Here is a 21,756-nt window from a genome sequence, read left to right as displayed (position 1 = left end):
GGGGATTCTTGTGGTTCAATAGTAGTGTTGCTATTTCAAATCACACCTACTTCAGGATGTAATGCCATCTGTTGCATTGCTCCCCTTTAACATTGCAGATATAATGGGATCAGTGTGAACATTTAGCACTAGAACTTCTACTTCAGCATGGTTTTAGACTGGGGCCTATATATCATTACATGATTCAATTGCTGTAATTTTCAACAAGGTCCAAGAAGAGCCATGATAATATGCTTGAAGCAACAGTGACTTTTTCTTGCAATCTAATAAGTACAATGCACAACCGTACAAAGGGAAGGTGATTGCCTCATAGTATAATCGCTACATTATTAATCAAGAAACTTAGATAATATTCTGGGAACCCAGGTTCAAATCCTGCCACAGCAGATGATGGAATTTGAATTCAACAGAAAAAATCTGGAATTAAGAATCCACTGATGACCATGAAAACATTGTCGATTGTGGGAAAAATTCGTTTGGTTCACTGTTGTCCTTCGGAGGAGAAATATGCTATCCGGAACTCAATACAATATGGTTGATTTCCAGTTGCCCTCTGAAATGGGCTAGCAAGTCATTGAGTTGCTACAAAGTTTCAAAGAAATAAAACCGGATAGATCACCTGACATTGACCCAGGCACTGGAAAAGACAGCAGCAGAAACAGCCCTGTCAACCCTGCAGGTTCCTCCTTACTAACATCTGGGGGCTAGTGCCAAAATTGGGAGAGCTGTCTCACAGTCTGGTTAAGCAACAGCCTGACATAGTCATACTCACGGCATCATACCTACAGACAATGTCCCAGACAACACCATCAACATCCCTGGATATGTCCTGTCCCACCGGCAGGACAGGCCTGGCAAATGTGGTGGCACAGTGGTATACAGTCAGGAAGAAATTGCCCTGGGAGTCTTCAACATTGACTCCGGACCCCATGAAGTCTCATGGCTTCAGCTTAAACATGGACAAAGAAACCTCTGCTGGTTACCACATACTGTCCTCCCTGCTGAATCAGTACTCCTCCATGTTGAACAACAGTTAGAGGAAGCACTGAGGATGGCAAGGGCACGAAATGTACTCTGGGTGGGGGATTTTAATGTACACCATGAAAAGTGGCTCGGCAGTAGTATTACCAATCAAGCTGGTCGGGTCCAAAAGACATTGCTGCTAGACTGGGTCTTCAGCAGGTGGTGAAGGAAACAACATGACAGAAAAATGTACTTGACATCATCCTTACCGATCAGCCAGCTGCAGGTGAATCCGTCTATGAAAGTATCAATAGGAACGACCACCATAAAGTCCTCGTGGAAACGAAGACCTGCCTTCACATTGAGAATAACTTCCAATGTGTTGCGTGGCACCATCACTGTGCAAAATGGGACAGACTTTGAACAGATCTAGCAACTCAATTTTGGGCATCCATGAGGCGCTGTGGGCCATCAACAGCAGCAGAATTGTAATCCAACACAATCTGTAACCTCATGGCCAGGCATATTCCCCACTCAACCAGTACCATCAAGTCAAGGGATCAACTCTGGTTCAATGGAGAGTGCAGGAGGGCATGCCAGGAGCAGCACCAGGCATGCCCGAAGATGAGATGTCAACTTGGTTAAACCACCAAAAAGGCCTACTTGCACGCCAAATAGCACAAGCAGCAATTGATAGACAGATCTAAGCAATTCAATGACCAATGGATCATATCTAAATATTCTGCAGTCCTACCACATCCAGTCATGAATGGTAGTGGGCAATTAAACAACTCACTGGAGGAGGATTCTCCACAAATATCCCCATCCTCAGTGAAGGAAGATCTTAGTACATCAGTCCAAAGGATAAGGCTGAAACTTTCAGCCAGAAGTGCCGTGTGGATGATTCATCCAGGCCCCCTCTTCCGATGGTCCCCAGCATTGCAGGTCCCGGTCTTCAGCTAATTCAATTCACTCCATGTGATATCAGGAAACAGTTGGAGGCAGTGAATACTGCAAAGGCAATGAGCCCTGACAAAATTCTGGTAATAGTACTGTTCACTTGTGCTCCAGAACTTGCAGCTCCCGTAAATGAGCTGTTCCAGTACAGACACAATACTGGCTTCTACCTAACAATGTGAAAAAGTGCCTAGGTATGCCCTGTACGTAAAAAGCAAGACAAATCCATACCGGCCATTTATTCTTGATCGTCAACTCCCTCCTGCTTGTTGACTTCCAACTCATCAATCCACCTGCTATCTATCCCACTTGCTACTTTCCCCTTGTGGCCAGATCCTCCCAATTGGCATCCCTCCCACCCATTCTTCTTACTCATCAAATTGAACCAGGGCTTGGTTAATTTCAATTGTCATCACCTGTTCTCCGTCTCTCCAATACCCTCCCCCATGTCCACCCTCCCCTCCCCTTCCCCCGCCACCATTGCTGATTCGACTGCTTCATTTAGGAACCATTCTAATTATACCTCAATGAAATGCCTAGGAACATTTTCAACAATAAATATGATACCTCATCACATCACAGTAGGATCTATAGCTTTCTCCCTTGGTCCAAGCCAGCCAAGAGGTGAACTAATAAAGGCCTTTAAAAATATTTGAAAGGTTTTGATAGAATGGATGCAGATAGACTGTTTCCCCTTGTGGGAACAATATAAATAGAGGTCATCAATATAAGATAATCATCAAGTAATCTAACTGAAAATTTTGAAAACTAAGCATCATCACCCAAAACTGGATAAGAAAATGGACCTCACCACCACAGGGGTTAGTTGAAATGAATAATATAGATACATCTAAGGCACAACTAGACAAGGGTATGAGGAAGAAGAGAATAGAAGGGAGAAGACATGAGTAGAGCCTATACGCTGGCAACAACAAGTTGAACCGAATGGTCTGTTTCTATGTAACATATCCCATGTAATCCTGTTTATAAAGGATATTCGAAGTTGCAGATATTGACCACAATTGGACAAATGCCTTGTGGTCTAAAGAAAATGCTTGAAAATGACATTAAGGAATAAGAGAAGGCAATATATTATACCACATGTAGAATTTAATGCCTCTAATCCCAGCATGATAATTCACACAAAAATATAGCTAATTGTCTCCTCTGTAGCCTGTTGAGCAGTTTTAAATTTCAACAGATTAAAACTGTCCAAATGTATTATTGCTGTGAATTCAATTGATCAGGTATCAATGTTTGACATGATCTCTGACGTTACTTTAAGATTATTCAATTTGAAAAACATGATGATCATATTAATATAATATAGAAGCTATTTACACAGCTAATATATATGCATGTACTTTGAGTGAAGATATTTTGATATATTAGTAAATGAAAGTGTGTAAAATAGAGTGAAAGCATAATATGTTTGTGTATGTGTATCTGTATGTTGTGCTGGGGAGGAGTTGCAGTTACTTAGGCAGTGTAAACTTGACATGAGTAATGTTCAGCTATTGCGAAGTCACTCGCATGCAATATTCCAATCTACTGCTTCTTAACATGCTGCCAGCAGTAAATTAAGCCATCCGATCATGCCATCAGTAACAGTTACCGAGAAATGAGGCCTGTGACCCCTATAAGTAAATATATGACAATACTGATAACAAAACTGATTCGAAAATAATGTCTGAGGAATGCAAATCATTTCAGAAAGCTTATTTATTCAAAAAAAGAGGTGAAGCACACCACATTCAGATTTCTTTTTTTGGAATACATTCACCAAATTCTCATGACTGGTGAAAGATCTGGGAGCAGGGCAATGACTAAAATCAGTGTGCACACTAAAAAAGACTTCTGTGAAGTTTTAACCGAAACCTGATTAGAAAGCTTCTTTCATCCTTCGAGTCAAGGAAGAAATGTACAATGAGTGAAGAAGTTATGAGCATTAGCAAAACTCAAATGCTGAAAAGAATACAATTAAATCTCTCAAACTTGTCAAAATTGTGAAGGAATTGAAACATCCACAGAAAAGGATGGAAGCTTTTTCACAAACTATGTATATTTTTGTTGAACATATAACAATTTTCAGCTGTTGTAAGTTAATAATCTAAAAGTAATACAAGACAAAATGCATTACAGTTTGTAATTTGCTTTTAAAAACAAATTCTTGTTAATAAATGTAAATTATTTACATCACTGATCTGACATTGAAAGTTCTGTCAGATATTCTCAACTTTATTTCTGCCCTTGGAATGAATTATTTTCAAATTTCAGATTCATTTATTCTTCCGACATCTGAGTCTGATGACCATGTCCAAACTGTGCAGGTGGGTGTTACGATACTACAAAGCAACCAAACCTATAGCTCCTATACTCACACATAGCTAAGAGATATGTTCATTGATTTCCACACTCTCTGTTCCACTACCTGATGGAAGTCATATAGAGATTGAACACAAAGGCAGTTAAATGGAGATGAGCTAATTTCTGGTTTGGTTGGATTTAAATTAAACATTGGAAGCTAAAATAATAACTGAACAAGGGGAGACCTTCAAAGAAAAGGTCATTCAGCTATAGCATAGAGACCTTAGTTCAGCAGGAAGGGCATCTAAAGCTAAAGTTGTATCGAGGACAGAATAATAAAGGCTTAAATGAGACAGCAAAATGAGGCTAATGCTAATTATAAGATTAATAGAACAGTGGAGAACCAAACAGAACATAGAAAATTTAGTGGCGATCTAAAAAGGGAAAGCGAGATAGACTATGAGAATAGATCAAAGGTTCACAGGGAACTTAAAATTCTTTAATACATATGTATGTAGTGAAAGGATAGTCAAAACTATGGCAGAGCCAATTAGCCACCGGAAAAAAGTCTTTTGGTGGCATAGGGCTTAGTTGAACTATTTATTAATAATATGCATGTCTTCACTCAAGATGAAAGTGCTGTCAATGTAACAATAAAGAAAGAGGCAGACTTGATATTGGATAGGGCAAAATAGAAAAGAAAGGTAACTTAATAGGTTGGTAATTCTTAAAATAGAAAAGTTACCATGTCAGTTTAGGATGCACCCTGCTTTACTTATCCTTGGGAATAGGAAGTGCAGCGGTGGGAGACCTTATGATGTCATGCATTACGATGCACGGTGACCAGATTAAATGGTACTTGTGCAATTAAATCAGCAGCAATTGAGCAATTTGTGTCCTCATATTCATAACTCTTTAAAAATGGAGAAGAATAGCCAAGGTCATCATCCCGAGCAGTTGGAGTGAGTAGGAGTTGTTTTTCTTGTTGGACCAGCAAACAGAAGGCTGTACTATTGGACTGGGCTGAGGGATTAGCAACTAGGTATTAGGCAATTAAGTATGATGAAAAAGAGGCTAATGATCGTTGAGTGATAATGGGAACTGCAGATGCTGGAGAATCCAAGATAATAAAATGTGAGGCTGGATGAACACAGCAGGCCCAGCAGCATCCTAGGAGCACAAAAGCTGACGTTTCGGGCCTAGACCCTTCATCAGAGATCTGATGAAGGGTCTAGGCCCGAAACGTCAGCTTTTGTGCTCCTGAGATGCTGCTGGGCCTGCTATGTTCATCCAGCCTCACATTTTATGAGAATGATGGTTGAGAACAGGTCAATGCTGAGGTTGGCAGAATCAAGGGTCCCCGAGGGCAGGTTAAGTGTGGTGACAGGATTTCATGGATGACAGTTCACAGGTCAACATTGGTGGCAGAGAGGGGTGGTAATCTGAGGAAGCAGCTTCTGGTGATGATGAGGTAGGGTTAGCTCTAGGGTGGTAGATAGTTCATCAAGGGTGACTGTGGATGATTCAGTGGTCACTGATTAAAGTCAAGGGTATGCAATGGAGTGACGTTTGTGGTGAAGGAGGCTTGATCAAAGGGAGGATGCAAGGTGATGACTTCCAGCCCCAGGGTCAGAATAGGAGTGTCCAGGAACTTAGCTATGGCAGCAGGAAGAGGTGGCCAGAGATAAGATCCGGAACATCATTGCTAGAGTAGAATAGATAGACATCACAGTGAGAGCAATACCATGGGCTTCCATTGATCCACGCTCTTCAACTCAGCAAGAAGGGATGAATAGATTCTGCTGATCAAATCTCTGCTCATCTTCTCTCCATGAATCCCTTCAGACAGACAGGATGGCCCTCATGCAACCAGTGTTTTTGGGCAATGTAGTGGAGGAGGAGTGAAACCTGCAGAGGATGACCCAGAACTAGCCAGATCAAAGATGAGAAGCACTACAAGGAGCAACAGCAGCAAAGGGTCAGGAAGCTCAGAATGTAGCTGGAGACCAGTGTAGCTGAAAATACTGTACGCCGAATAACTACATTCATAATTCAGGGAGGCAATGTCACAGCGATCTGAGGATGTCACAGCAGTCAGCCACTGAAGCCTCAAAGTTACACTGGCCTTGAATTCCCCCATCACCAGGCCATTCCAGAGCTCTGCGGGAACATGTGTGGAATCTCTCTGTGAACAGTTGCCAGTACTCATAAATCAAAAAGGGTTTGATCCATTGATGCGCAGTTTGTTTGTGACATTCGAGAAATGAATCCTGCAGGATTCTACTCATTTCCCAGAGATCTCTCTATGACTCTTACATTCTCAGTCACTCTCAAAGAGTTTGCTCGCTGTCAGTAATTACAGGGCTGTCTCCTGGGGCTAGGGGATATCCTCAGAAAACATAGCTCATGATGCTGGTGTAGTGCACTCAAAGCCATTATGCCATCCTCTATCTCAACAAGGGCAACATAGAACAGATTAATAGATGATTAAAGATGAGGTTCTGCTACGCCAGCAGAGTACTGTAATACATGTCAGAGAGCGTTGCTCACAGCATTATAGTCTGCTGTGTCCTACATAGCCTAGTGCAGCAATGAAGTGAGAAATTGCCAGCCAGAGAAAGGGAGGAACTGAATTTATCCTGGTAGAGAAGGGTGAATGGCAAGTAACAGAAAACCCTGTGATGTGGTCTCTAGCTGCTAATGTCAGCACAATGGCGTGATAGCCCTTGCTGAATGTCAACTTCAGAAACAATGATGCCCCTGCAACTTATCCTGATCCCCAGCGCAAGAAATACTGCTGTTTAAGGGCACCAGAGGCACACTCCTTTCAGAGCAACCTACAGGTCCCGCATCTTTGTCACCTCAAACAGAATAAGCTGGATGTCCTTAATATGAACAGATAGATGTGCATGAGTAATCAATACCACACACACTTCTGACTTAGCTAGATTTCACATGTACTTCATTCATACAAGGTTCAAATCCCCAAAAGACAATACAGGAGCTCTATGCGTAAATTACAAATAATGGAATGTGTTGTATACGCTGTTGTGATAGCACCTTCTGAAGGGTGGTAATACAAGCATACAACACATAAAGAAAGTGCAGGAGTAGGCCATTTGGTCACTCAAGCCTGGTCTGCTATTCCATAACATCATAATGATCTCATTGTTACCACAAATTCACAATCAAATCAAATCAAATCTGTCTAATCCTGATAACATTTAACTCATTTGCTTAACAATAATCTATCAATCTCTTGTCTCAGAAATATTCAGAAACTCTGTTTACACCAGTTTTTTTTTGGAAAAAGTGTTCCAAAGATTCACAACCCTTGAAAAGAAAATCATTTGCCTAATCTCTATCTTAAATAGTTGACTCCTGATTTTTAATTCGTGACCCCTCGTTCTTCATTCATATGAGGAATTTTTCTTTCCACATCTACCCTGTCCTTTCAGTACCTTATATGTTACAACCAAATGACCTCTTGCTCGTCTAAACTCCAGCAGATGCAAGACTAGCCTATTCAACCTTTCCTCATAAGGCAGCCTGCTCATTCCAAATATTAGTGTGGCAAACTTCAACACATATTGTTCTGATATCAAGTTTCTCATTTCCCAACTTAATAAAGCTTTACAAACAGTAAAACCTCCATTTCTCAGTAAATACTGACATGACAATATTTGATTGTAACAGAAAAATAGTGTGTACATCATTGATGGCCAATGAATTGACAAGTCCTTGTCAGTTAGCTTCTGTCTGAAAATGTCCTAACAGCATGACCATCACATCGCACATCAGTTTTTTTTTATTATTCTTCCACATGATGTGGGCATTACTGGCTAGGGCAGCATTTATCGCCCATCCCTAATTGTCTGGGGGCAATCACGTTGCTATGGGTCTGGAGTCACATGTAGGTTAGACAAGGTAAGGACTGGCAGTTCCTACCCTAAAGGACATTAGTGAACCTAATGGATTTTCCTGACAATAAACAATGGTTTCATAGTCATCATTAGACATTTAATTGAATTCTAATTCTACTATCTGGCTAAAGTTGAAAATAGGTTCCCAGATAATTACCTGCGTCTCTAGATTAATAGTCCAGTGATAAAATCATTAGGCCTTTCTATTTCACATTACAGTACAATGTCATCGAATAACTGGACAATAATGCTAACATTGTGCCATTAGAACAGTTTAAGTTTATGCTTCTCAATGCTTGAATACATACATGGTTTTAGGTACTGGAGGTCAAACATTTCAGATCTCAGGATATTTCAATGAAAGTTCCTCAGGTTAGTGTCTTAGGCACAACATGCTCAGCTGTGTCATCAATGACAGCCCTGCCATCAAAAAGCCAGAGCTAAAGATGGTCACTAATGATGGCACAGAGTTCGGCACTATTCAGAACTACTCAGATACTGAAGCAGCTGGGTCTAAATGTGGCAAGATCTAGACAACATCCAGGCTCAAACTGATAAATGGCAAGTAGCAATCATGCCACACAAAAACCAGATAATGACCATCTCTAAGAAGAGAGAATCTAACCATTGTTCCTTGACATTTAATGGCATTATGATTGTTGAGTTGCCTATTATCAACATCCTAAGGGTTTGGCATTTGGTGGAAAATGAACAGGGCCAGCCAAAATAGCACTACGTCTACAAGAACAGGTCAGAGGCTAGGAATGTTTTGATTTGTGACTCATCTGCTGTTTCCCCATTGCCTGTCCACCATCTATAAGACATGAGTCACGAGTGTGATGGAATACTCTTCAGTTGCATGGATGATGTTGTCAGAGATGCCCAAAGCTGCCACTTTGTTCTGCTAGGATCTACCTTCTTGTTAGTACCAGTCTACAAGACATGCTAGCATTATGTGTTGAAAGATTATCTGCTAATATATCTTTGTGAGAAGAGGCATGTAGTCGAGTAATACAAAGTGATTTTTTAAAATTTTAACTAAAATTGAATCATAAATTTCAACAATTCTGTCTCTTATTAGTTTTTATTGTAATGTTCCACATTTACATATCATGTATAAAGATCATTAATGAAGTTGTCAGTCGGTAATCTTAGAAACTAATCTTTTATTGAATCTTGTTCTTTCCATAAGATGGTTGCTCTTAAGATTCTTCTCCAAGCTACCCATTGTCCTAACTTGAGTATGTATTAGAGTCATAATGGTCCACAGCACAGAAAAAGGCCCTTCACCCCACTGAGTCTGCGTTGGCCAAAGACAACCCCTTATCTCATCCCATTTTCCAGGACTTGGCCCATAGCTTTAGATGTCTTCTCATTACAAGTCTACTTCTGAATACTTAGTAAATGTTATGGAGGTTTCTTCCTCTTCCACCCTTATAAGCAGTGAGTTCCAGATTTCCTCCATCCTCTGAGTGACTTTATTTTCCTCCCATTCCACCCACGCCTTCTGCCACTTTACTTAAAAGTGTGTTCCCCATTTATTGACCCTGCTACCAAGGGGAAAAATTCTATCCTCACTACTCTTTCTTTCCCCCTCATAATTTTGTACACCTCAATAATGCTTCCTCCTCAATCTTCCATGTTCCAAAGAAAACAAGCTGTCTTCAACACTAAAGGGATCCAGCACAGGGAGCATCCTGTATCCCCTCAGCACACTTTCGAGTGCAATCACATCCCCTTTTCATTGTTGCTGCATCAAAATCATGGGGTTGCTTTCCTAGCTGCACTGTGGATGCATCGACACCAAATGAACTGCTATAGTTCATGAAGGCAGCTCACCACCTCCTTTTCAAAGGCAATTAGGTTTTGACAATAAACGCTGGCTCAGTCAGCAAAGTCCCCCAATCACCCAGACTTTCATTGGTAACTTTGTTGATCACTGTTCATTGCCTCTAAGTGAGCTTGTTAACATGTCAACTCACCTTTTTAAAAGAAATTCCAAGTTATCCAGCACACCGTGGTTGTTAAACTTCTTGAAATTAGCTAAGTTTAAAACAATATTTTGATGTAAGTCACATACATATCCTTTCATGCAAGTATAACTGAAAACCACCGGAAGTGAGAAATACGACGGAATACCAGAAAAATACTGTGAGTTTTCTTGAGACAGGAGCTTCCAGTCGACATGTTTAACTGTCCACTCGAACCTGAATATAATTGGCAGCGTCCTGGTTTTCCCTTCACCAGACGCAACATTAAGAGGGCATCAGTCTCAATAAAGCATGAACAATTCAGGCTTTAATCTGAAAGCAGCATCTGGCTAAGTCCCAAAAGCTGCTGTTAGATACTTGACTGGTATTTCAGGTGTGCTTGTCTTTCAAATGTTTCTCCTCAACTGAATGACACTCGCAACAGATCCAAAGATGAAGTTAAATGCTAGAAACTTAATGACAGTTCTCGTTTTTTTTAAAAAAGCTTTGAAACATATGAAAAGCATAATTCTTTAAGAGAAGTCAATGATTTTGAAGACTAGCTGTAAGAATGTACTGTGTTGCTGTAGGCGCCGTGTTGCTATGAGAAACTGTTGGCAGGGCATTAATCATAAGTTTCCCACAGGCAATTGTTCTTACACTTCCTACAAGCTGATGGGTGCACAGTAGCTCACTACAGCCTGATTTTTATTCCACTAAGGATCACAGGTGAGAATGGAAAATGTCACCCTTGAGATCAGATATCTGTGGCAAACCCTTCTGGATATTTTTCTTTGTATGTGCGTTAGTGTACCTTTATTTATTATTACCAGCTGCTATCACTTATATTATGTTCAAAGTCCTTATTGTATCATGGAATGTATGCATAGTCAAGAATCAAAACAGACAAGGAAGATTTTTTTATTTAAAGATTATTATATCTGCTCAAATTATAGCCATTTCTTTGTTTAATATTTAAATATTTTCATAATGCTCATGTTCCACCATCTGTAAATGTATTTTGAAACATTTATTTTGTTTCTTCAGTTTTATATTACAAAACCAGGGCTCAAGTTGAACATTAGACAATTAGCAAAATGCTAATAGATGTTTCAATTTGTGCTAAGCATTTCAATCATTTTACTCCATTGTTCTCTGGGGAACTGAAAATCTGCAGCCTTTCTTGTGTACTCTTGTTAATAAAGCAACTGGATTGTTCATTGTTCCGGCAGCATGCTGCCATATTTGTTCCAAGGGAACAGGTAGTATCAGAAATTCCAGAAAATAAAATCCCTAATTTTATAGGGAGGTCTGCTTTCTACCTTCTTTGGTATAGCATTTCCCACTGTAAAAACTGGGCATCATTTTGCTGAATTGATGTAAAGGGGTATGTGTAAAAAGTTGCTGCCAAGATTTCTGTCCTTCTATTCCCGAATGGTCTAAGAATTTCAGATGCCTATATTTTTGCTGCATATCCTTTTGTCATCGTTTCCTTTTGTTTTTGAGCAATTTTGCGAATAGAACAGAATATAGAAACAGATGGAAACGGTTTAAATCATTGTGCTGGTTTTAAGCTTCCATTTGAGAGCTCTGCTGAGCAAGTGCTTAAGATTACTGCTGTAAATATTCAGCAATCATCCTGAAGCTCCCTTCGCCTCCTTCTACATCAGCCCCTTAATAAACACACTCTCCATGATGGCTTACAGTTTGGCCTATTTTGATAAATATCTTGTAAATAAAAGTTCACAGCATAAAAAAGGGTACTCTGGAATATCTTTATACAGAGGCACAAAAAGATTGACCATTGACATTCAATTTTTATTACATATATAAACATCTGCACCTGGCTGATATAAGGAAGTCCGGCTTAAACTGAAAACTGGATCATTCACTACTGATCTTCAAGTAATTGTGAAAAAACCCTACAGGCAAAAGAAACAAGGAAACCATCTTGTATTTACTAAATGAACTGATGTGAACAATGTCATCTAAACCTCATTAGTTCAGGGAATAAAAACACTTAAGTGCTTCTAGAATGCTGCTGAAAATTCATGAATCCAATGTGCTGACGTTTGGTTTCTCATTATTTGATCTGAACACAGCGCTATGAAACACTCAGCTTTGTTTTCCTCTGAGAATTGTCAGTCTGCTCAGATCAGAAACTATCTATACTTTCAAGCAGTGTTATGTAAAAAATGATGGTGTAGAGAGTTCCGGCTCTCGTTGATTCATGTGTGGTCTGAAGCATTCCGGGAAGTAGTTGCTGCTAGGAATAATAGTACATAATACTGGACTGAGAGAGGGAGTGGTTGCTACATAATTGTCCGCCAAGTTCGTTAATTATTCCTGTTTTCGTAATACGTACTGCCAAGTAACTAAAAGTCTCTCTGGAGCTTACGATGCAATGGCTCAGCAATTTGCTAACACAGCACCTACTTCCAGCTACAAAATGGGAAGTACACCCATCCTACAATAGAATTGTGGTCACTCCACGTCATTTGGGTGACTCTGTGTGTATCCAGGTTAGTTTTTGGATAGTTAGGATATTTCAAAGAGATTCTCATATGATCATTTTTTCTGACTCAACAAACAATAATTCATTCAAAAATCATAGTGCAAAGAAGCAGGAAGAACTCTTCATCAGAGCTATTTAATGGGATTATTTACTACAAATGGATTTGTTGCTAGTTTGTTATTCTAAACCGTTTGTTAACATCTGGATTTTTGCACCTTGTCGCGTGACATGAAGGTTAATTTTGACTTCAGAGGAGAATTGCCCACTTATCTTTCATCATTTATCACTTGTTGCAGCCACATCTTGAACTTGAAACAGGATATGGCTAACCCTCTGGCATTTAACCTTTATGTCAAGGCTTCTTCAAAGCTGCACTGGATGCCACTTCACAGTTTATAACTCTCCAAGGCATTAAGGTTGTTCTCTGTGCTACTAAGAACAATTACATCTCTTTCTAGATGGCCAGAGAGAAGCAAGGTGAGAGTGTATTTGATTCTATCGAAGTTGCATTCATTTTCAGCATGCCAAATTCCAGAGTTTGTGTCCACACTTCTTTGTGTCATACCCATCAGTGTCCTGATATCTTTGCCAACAGCAAGAAGTCTTACTCCCTCAATCTTCTGCTTGGTCTGTAGCTACAAACAGTATGTCATGCAGGCCTATGACCTACTTCCTAGTCATGACTCATTTATCTTTCATTACCTTTGTTCTGGCCAGGGTGGCAACATTAACTTTGATTGTGATATGAGTGTGGAGAGAGTTGAATGGCTGCTGCCAAAAATTAGCGTTTGCTGTGTAGAATGTGTGTGAAAAGATAGAAGTCAGAAGGGAAAAAGAGCATTACAGGTGAAGACATTGCCACTCATCCCAAACAGGAATTTCATGCTGGATATGTTAACCAGTAAGTTTTCCTTATTGTGGAGAGGGCCTGCAAGTAGGACGAGCCTCCTCCAGTGACAACCGTTTGATTAATGATCCACATGAGTTTCTCTCATAAAACTCATGCTGGGATTTTCCATTTCCAAGTTAAGGTCAGGATGTGGCCGTTATTACAGCTGAAAAACTTCCCACTGCTAGTAATTAGAATGTCTTCTGCTCAAGTGCCTATCAGGCACTTCAATAGTCACCCAGTTTATTTGCTGTGAATCCTGGGAAAGTGATGACCCACTCTGACTGAAACTGACAGACAATCAGAGGCCAGAAGCCACGATGGACATCAGCACAATTTCAGAAGTTCAGAGTGCTGACTGCACAGCAATGCTGAAGACCTAGAGCAGTGGAAAGGTTAGTTCGCAACAAACAACTGCACCTCCCAGTCGCAAACCATTTCCACTCCCCCTCCCATTCTCTTGACGACATGTCCATCATGGGCCTCCTGCACTGCCACAATGATGCCACCCGAAGGTTGCAGGAACAGCAACTCATATTCCGCCTGGGAACCCTGCAGCCATATGGTATCAATGTGGACTTCACCAGTTTCAAAATCTCCCCTTCCCCCACTGCATCCCTCAACCAGCCCAGTTCATCCCCTCCCCCCACTGCACCACACAACCAGCCCAGCTCTTCCCCCCCACCCACTGCATCCCAAAACCAGTCCAACCTGTCTCTGCCTCCCTAACCGGTTCTTCCTCTCACCCATCCCTTCCTCCCACCCCAAGCCGCACCCCCAGCTACCTACTAACCTCATCCCACCTCCTTGACCTGTCCGTCTTCCCTGGACCGACCTATCCCCTCCCTACCTCCCCACCCACACCCTCTCCACCTATCTTCTTTACTCTCCATCTTCGGTCCGCCTCCCCCTCTCTCCCTATTTATTCCAGTTCCCTCCCCCCATCCCCCTCTCTGATGAAGGGTCTAGGCCCGAAACGTCAGCTTTTGTGCTCCTGAGATGCTGCTTGGCCTGCTGTGTTCATCCAGCCTCACATTTTATTACAGTGGAAAGGTTAGTAACTTTTGGAAGAGAGCCATTGCTCATCTCTAATTGCTCCTGAGAAGATGTGGTTGAGCTGCCATCTTGAACTGCTGTGTCAATGCGCCACATTGCTTAAAGGAAGAGAATTCCAGGATTTTGAACTAACAGCAGTGAAAGCACACTGCTATGTTTCCAAGTCAGCATAGTATGTAATTTGGAGAAGAATATGCAGCAAGTGGTGCTCCCTTGCATCTGAATGAATTAAAGAACTTTTTTAAAAATTGTCACATATATCTAGAAAGATACAATGAAAAGTGTTTTGTCGCCATAATCCGGCACCATCTTGAGTTGCAAAAAGAATAAAAAGCAAATACTTAAAAATAGGGTTTATTTTCTGTTCAAATTGGGTCTCAACAATTCCTCCAGGGCTTCTGCAAGGTGTTCCAGTCCAGAAGGAGCTCCCACTCTGGGTAAAGCAATGGCAGTGCCAATGACCCATGAGACCTTGGCTCTGCTACTGCTGCCACTATGACTGCTGAGAGTCCCTTCTTTTGCATACCACAGCCAGGAATCCCTGCTCGAGACACCACCATCACTATGAAGGCAACAAAGTGGCTCAGTGGTTAGCACTGCTGCTTCACAGTGTCAGGGGCCTTGAATCAGTTTCACTTTCAGACAACTATTCATGTGGAGTTTGCATGTTCTACCCATTTCTCTGTGTATTTTCTCCAGGTAGCCCAGTTTCCTCCCACAGTTCAAAGATATGCAGGTTAATTGGATTGGCCATCCTAAATTGTCCATAGTGTCCAGAGATGTGCAGGCTAGATTGATTAGCCATGGGACATGCAGGGTTATGGAGATATGGTGGGGACGGAAGGACCTGGGTGGGATGGCCTTTGAAGGATCAGTGTGAACACAAATGGGCCAAATGGCCTGCTTCCACACTGTAGGGATTCTATCATTCTCTGATTCTAAGAATCCAGGGTCAGGGCCTACTGCCAGCAGGGTTTCCCATTCTGGGCATTGCCACTGCCACCAGGAGCCCCTATCCACCCTGGTGATGCTGCAACCACTGCCCCAATGACACTGCACCAGATTCAAAAATGAAGAAAGAAAATAAGAAAATGAAGAAAGATGGAAAGAAGAGAGAGAAACAAATGCTGCTGGCCTGGAGCAGACCAAATCAGAACACTACCTACTGTGCCAGAGCTGCTACCTTGCTCAGGGGCATCTGCTCCCGTGTCGTTCTAGGTGGTAGAGGTCATGGGTTTGGAAGGCACCATCCCACCAACCTCCGGATACAATGCATCATCCTCCGACACTTTCGCCATCTACAATCTGACCCCACCACCCAAGACATTTTTCCATCCCCACCCTTGTCTGCTTTCCGGAGAGACTACTCTCTCTGTGACTCCCTTGTTTGCTCCACACCGCCCCCCAACCCCACCATACCTGGCACCTTCCCCTGCAACCGCAGGAAGTGCTACACTTGCCCCCACACCTCCTGCCTCACCCCTATCCCAGGCCCCAAGATGACTTTCCATATTAAGCAGATGTTCACCTGCTCATCTGCCAATGTGATATATTGTATCCATTGTACCCGGTGTGGCTTCCTCTACATTGGGGAAACCAAGCGGAGGCTTGGGGACCACTTTGCAGAACACCTCCGCTTGGTTCGCAATAAACAACTGCACCTCCCAGTCGCAAATGATTTCCACTCCCCCTCCCATTCTTTAGATGACATGTCCATCATGGGCCTCCTGCAGTGTCACAATGATGCCACACGAAGGTTGCAGGAACAGCAACTCATATTCCGCCTGGGAACCCTGCAGCTCAAAGGTATCAATGTGGACTTCACCAGCTTCAAAATCTCCCCTTCCCCCACTGCATCCCAAAACCAGCCCAGTTCGTCCCCTCCCCCCATTGCATCACACAACCAGCCCAGCTCTTCCCCTCCCCCCACTACATCCCAAAACCAGCCTAGCCTGTCTCTGCTTCCCTAACATGTTCTTCCTCTCACCCATCACTTCCTCCCACCCCAAGCCACATTTCCATTTCCTACCTACTAACCTCATCCCACCTCCTTGACCTGTCCATCTTCCCTGGACTGACCTATCCCCTCCCTACCTCCCCACCTATACTCTCCTCTCCACCTATCTTCTTTTCTCTCCATCCTCAGTCCGCCTCCCCCTCTCTCCCTATTTATTCCAGAACCCTCAACCCATCCCCCTCTCTGATGAAGGGTCTAGGCCCGAAACGTCAGCTTTTGTGCTCTTGAGATGTTGTTTGGCCTGCTGTGTTCACCCAGCTCCACACTTTGTTATCTTGGATTCTCCAGCATCTGCAGTTCCCATCATCTCTTCTATCTATCATTTATCAGCTTTTTCATTTTGAAGCTTGTGAAGTCCACATTGATTCCATTGGGCTGCAGTGTTCCCAAGTGGAATACGTGGACTTCACAAGCTTCAAAATCTCCCCTCCCCCCACTGCATCCCAAAACCAGCCCAGCTTGTCCCTGCCTCCCTAACCTGTTCTTCCTCTCACCTATCCCCTCCTCCCACCTCAAGCTGCACCTCCATATGCTACCTACTAACCTCATCTCGCCCCCTTGACCTGTCCATCCTCCCCGGACTGACCTATCCCCTCCCTGCCTGCCCACCCATATTCTCCTCTCCTCCTATCTTCTCCTCTATCCATCTTCGGTCCGCCTCCCCTTCTCTCCCTATTTATTTCAGAACCCTCTCCCCATCCCCCTCTCTGATGAAGGGTCCAGGCCCAAAACGTCAGCTTTTGTGCTCCTGAGATGTTGCTTGGCCTGCTGTGTTTACCCAGCTCCACACTTTGTTATCTTTGATTCTCCAGCATCTGCAGTTCCCATCATCTCTTCTATCTATCATCTATCAGCTTTTCAAGACAGTGAACAGCTATTCAAAGCTTAGAGGTGTACAATGGTAAGTCCATCTCCACTGTGCCCTCGTTCACTGGCTGTCAAACAAAACTGCACAAAGTGCTGCCTCTCTCTGATTCAATGGTGCACTACAAGGCAGTTCAGCAGTCTACACGCACTCTGGAACATTGAAGCCTAACCAGTGACGGAAAAGTGAAAAGGAAATGCCTCAGGATTCCTCTCAACCTGCTGACTTGCATGAGAAATTTCACTGCACATTTCTCACATATCATAAAGTTTGCCTTCTTTATAGTGACTGAATACCAAAGAGTAACATAACCAGAATGCCATGTGATGTTTTTGCCTGATCTCACTGATGACTGCATTCTCTCTATTGGTCTGCAGGATCCTTACTGCCAAGACTCTTCAAAATGCTGTCACTGAAGATATGAAGCAAACAATCATTTGGATAAGAAAACGTTTATTTCGAAGTGTTAGTATTCAAGCACTACCAGAATAATCAGGTCCACAAATATATTAGACAGAGTCTGTTTGCCATACATCTAATCAAAAGTTAGACAGAAAATTGTTGCTGATTCAGCCTTTCCTTTAAAATTCAGAGCATAGGCCCATGTCAACTTGAGTTATGAAGGACACACCACAATGATGTGGCATACCCGTTCAGTACTGATGGCCTAAGGCATTCTTAATCTGATGAAGGATCAGTTCTGAGGAAGGGTCACTGGACCTGCCAGGCCTGCTGATCTTTTCCAGTAACCTCTGTTCTTGTATCAGTGATCTGCACCTGATTTCTGAGAGCTATAGAAAATGACAGCAAACTCTCTTCATTACGGTCTCTTTGCCATCTGCTTCTCCATCTGAATGTTAAGCAGAAGCCATTTCAAGTAACAGTTCTTGCTGGTACTGCTGCTGACATCAAAATTTCCCCGTTCTTGGAGATTGTCTTCACTTCTGAACCAAGATCATTAGAAAAGCAGAAACCAGGAGGTTGATCTTAGATGTGTGAGTAGATGCTATGTGGAGAATGTCAGAATTAGAAAAGCATTTTAGAAATGGTACTTCTGAACTCTCTCATCAATCACAGGAAGCACTGCATCATTGAAACATAGAAGATCAGAGCAGAAGTAGAGCATTCCATCCCTCAAGCCTGCTCTACCATTAATTATGAATATGGCTGATTAGCAAACTCAATACACTAAGCCAAGCCTCCTCCCCCACCCCATACCTCAATCCCTTTAGCCACAAGAGCTATATCTACCTCCTCCTTGAAAACACGATGTTTTGTCCTCAACCACATTGTAATCGTGAATTCCGTAGGTTTGCCACTCTCTAGGTGAAGAAACTTCTCCTCATTTCAGTCCTGAAAACACATTATCTTAAGCTTTGACAACTGTTTCTGGACATACCCATCACTGGGACATCCTTCCTGTAACTAACCTGTCTAGCCTTGTAAGAATTTTACAGGTTTCAAAGAGATCCCCTATCATCCTCCTAAATTTCAGTGAAAGAAATCCTGACGTAATTTCTCCTCACATGTTAGTCCTATCATCCAAGGAAACAGTCTGGTAAACCTTAATTCCAGTTTCCCCATAACAAGAACATCCCTTATTAGATAAGGAGAGCAAAACTGTACAAAAAATTCCAAGTGTGGCCTCACCAAAGAACAGTATAATTGCAGCAAGACAACCTCGTACCTGCACTTGTATATTTTTGCTATGAAGGTCAAAATAAGTTTGCCTTCTTTACTGCCTGCAGTGCCTTTGCACTTATTTTCAGCAAACTAGCATACAATGATACCCAAAACTTGTTGAACATTTTCCTTTCTCAGTTTACAACCATTCAAATAATAACCTGCTTTCCTATTTTGCTTACAAAATGGATAACCTCAAATTTATCCACTTCATATTGTATCTTCCATGCATTTGCCCACTCACTCAGCTTGTCCAAATTACACTGCAACACTTCTCACAGCTCACTTTTCCACCCAACTTTGTGTCATCTGCCAAACTTGAGATATTGCATTTAATTCCCTCATCTAAATTATTAGCAGATATTGTGAATAGCTGAGGTCCGTGTCCCACAGTAATCCACTAGCCACTACCTACCATTCATTAAAAAGAATCTGTTTATTATTACTCTTTGATTCATCTCTGCCAACCAATTTTTATCCATTCCAATACATGACCTTGTTTTCTAGGTTATACCCATGTTATGACAGAGTGTAATATGAAGACTTCACAAGGAAAGTTGGTGTCATGCTTCAATAAAAAAATCTCTGAGGTGTATAAACGTAAATTGATGTATGTTACAAAATCAAATAAATTATCCTGCTTGAGAAGTGAGATTTTGGCATTAATCCACCATGATATCATACCTTCTCCAAATGTCAGTCCTTGAATTAGAATATCACAGACCATGCCCTTACATATTTATCATTCAGAGCATGAATGTGACAGCTCTGAAGCATTGTCTTCCAGTATCAGGTATAAAATGTAGTGTAATAATGGCAAACTCAAATGATACTTTTAAGTTAATATTTGAATAGCTGCTTATCTGACATGACAAGGAGGTAAGCAGTACAAAGCATGTAATGGTCGTACTTGCTTGAGGCCATTGTCTTTAATGTTAATTCTTTCAAAAAGAATAACTTGCCAATGAGAACAATTTCATTGCAGAGCAGGCTTGAGCGGACAATTGACTTATTCATCCTACTTGTTCGTAATGTTTGCAAATGCATTAGGTGCTATATGCCAGCATTACAAATATGTTTAACAACAATCTACACCCTTATTACCCAGCATTTGCCTCACTCTATCATTACCAACAAATTACGAGACCCAAACTGGTTCAATAACAAGAACATGCCAGGCAGAGCACCAGGGCTACCAGTAAATGAGTTATCAACCCTATGAAGAAACAACACCGGACAATTTTCATGCTGAATATTGGAAGCAACATTCAACAGATGGAGCTGAGCATTCCCACAAAATGAATCAGACCAATGCTGTGCAGTCATTACATTCAGTGAAGACTAATGGTGCAATATTAGACAACTAACTGAAGGAACAAGATCTGCAATTATTCCCTACCCCAGCGGCGGTGAAACTTAATACATCACTCATTTGGATTCAGCTTCAGACAGAAGTGTCCGAAAGGGGATACATCTTGGCCTCTTCCCAAGACCTCCAAAATAATAGGTTCAGTTTACAACCAATTTGATTCACAGCACGATTTCCAGTAATGGCTGAATACTGTAAATGCCAACAATATTGCAATAGTATGGAAAATTTGATTTAGTTTTAAATCCATGAGATGAGGGCATTAATGACGAACCCAACATTTATTGCCCATCCCAAATGCCCAGAGGCAGTTAAGTCAATAGCATTGCTCTGGGTCAGGAGTCATATATGAGCTAGATCAATAATGAAATAAGTTTTCCTTCCCTAAAGTGAACCAGATTTTTTTTTCTTAAAAATGATAACAATTGACGCTGGTTGCATGGTTTCCATTAATCCAAACTTTTATTCCATTTTTTTTAGACCAGAAGACAAAGCAGCAGAAATTAGGCCATTTAGCCCATCGAGTCTGCTCTGCCATTCAATCATGGTTGATAGATTTCTCAAGCCCATTCTCCTGCTTTCTCCCCACAATCCTTGATCCCTTTGACAGTCAAGAACATATCCATCTCAATTTTAAATATACTCAATAACCTGGCTTCCACAGCATTCTGTAGCAATGAATTTCATAGATTCACCACTCTCTGGCTGAAGAAGTTTCTCCCTATCTCCATTCTAAAGTGTTTTCAATTCACTCTAAACCTATGCTTTTGGTCCTGCTCTCTCCAACCAATGGAAACATCTTCCCAATGCCCAGCCTGTCCAGGCCATTCAGTATTCTGTGAGTTTCAATTAGATCCCCCCTCATCCTTCCAAACTCCATCGAATACAGGGCTAGAATCCTCAAACGTTCCCCATATGTTAAGTCTTTCATTTCTGGGATCATTCTCGTGAACCTCCTTTGAACCCACTTCAGGGCCAGTACATCCTTCCTGACGTATAGGGCCCAAAATGCACACAAAACTCAAAATGTGGTCTGATCAAAGCCTTATAGAGCCTCAGAAAAAAACATCCCTGCTTTTATATTATAGTCCTTTCAAAATAAATGCCAATGTTGTATTTGCCTTCCAAACTAGTGTTAACCTGCAAGTTTACCTTAGAGAATCCTGGGCTAGGACTCCCAATCCCTTTGTGCCTCTGATTTCTGAACTTTTTCACCATTTAGAAAATATTCTATGCCTCTAT

At 41.7% G+C, this 21,756-nt stretch overlaps 1 long non-coding RNA gene across 2 annotated transcripts; it reads left to right on the top strand.

Moving 5' to 3' along the window:
• Positions 1 to 10,771: 10,771 nt before the first annotated feature.
• On the top strand, positions 10,772 to 19,735 carry LOC125452883 (uncharacterized). 2 transcript variants are annotated; one of them, XR_007247625.2, is made up of 4 exons: positions 10,772 to 10,849; positions 12,932 to 13,112; positions 17,840 to 17,927; positions 19,653 to 19,735. It is a non-coding gene; the product is annotated as an uncharacterized LOC125452883 (long non-coding RNA). The 2 variants fall into 2 exon arrangements; XR_007247624.2 differs by having other exon boundaries at positions 17,840 to 19,669.
• The last annotated feature ends 2,021 nt before the right edge of the window (positions 19,736 to 21,756 follow it).

The sequence above is a fragment of the Stegostoma tigrinum genome, chromosome 4 (assembly GCF_030684315.1).
Source record: "Stegostoma tigrinum isolate sSteTig4 chromosome 4, sSteTig4.hap1, whole genome shotgun sequence".
Lineage (NCBI taxonomy): Eukaryota > Metazoa > Chordata > Chondrichthyes > Orectolobiformes > Stegostomatidae > Stegostoma > Stegostoma tigrinum.
Note: the sequence above shows the minus strand (reverse complement) of the source record. Positions and strands in the feature narration are given on the sequence as shown.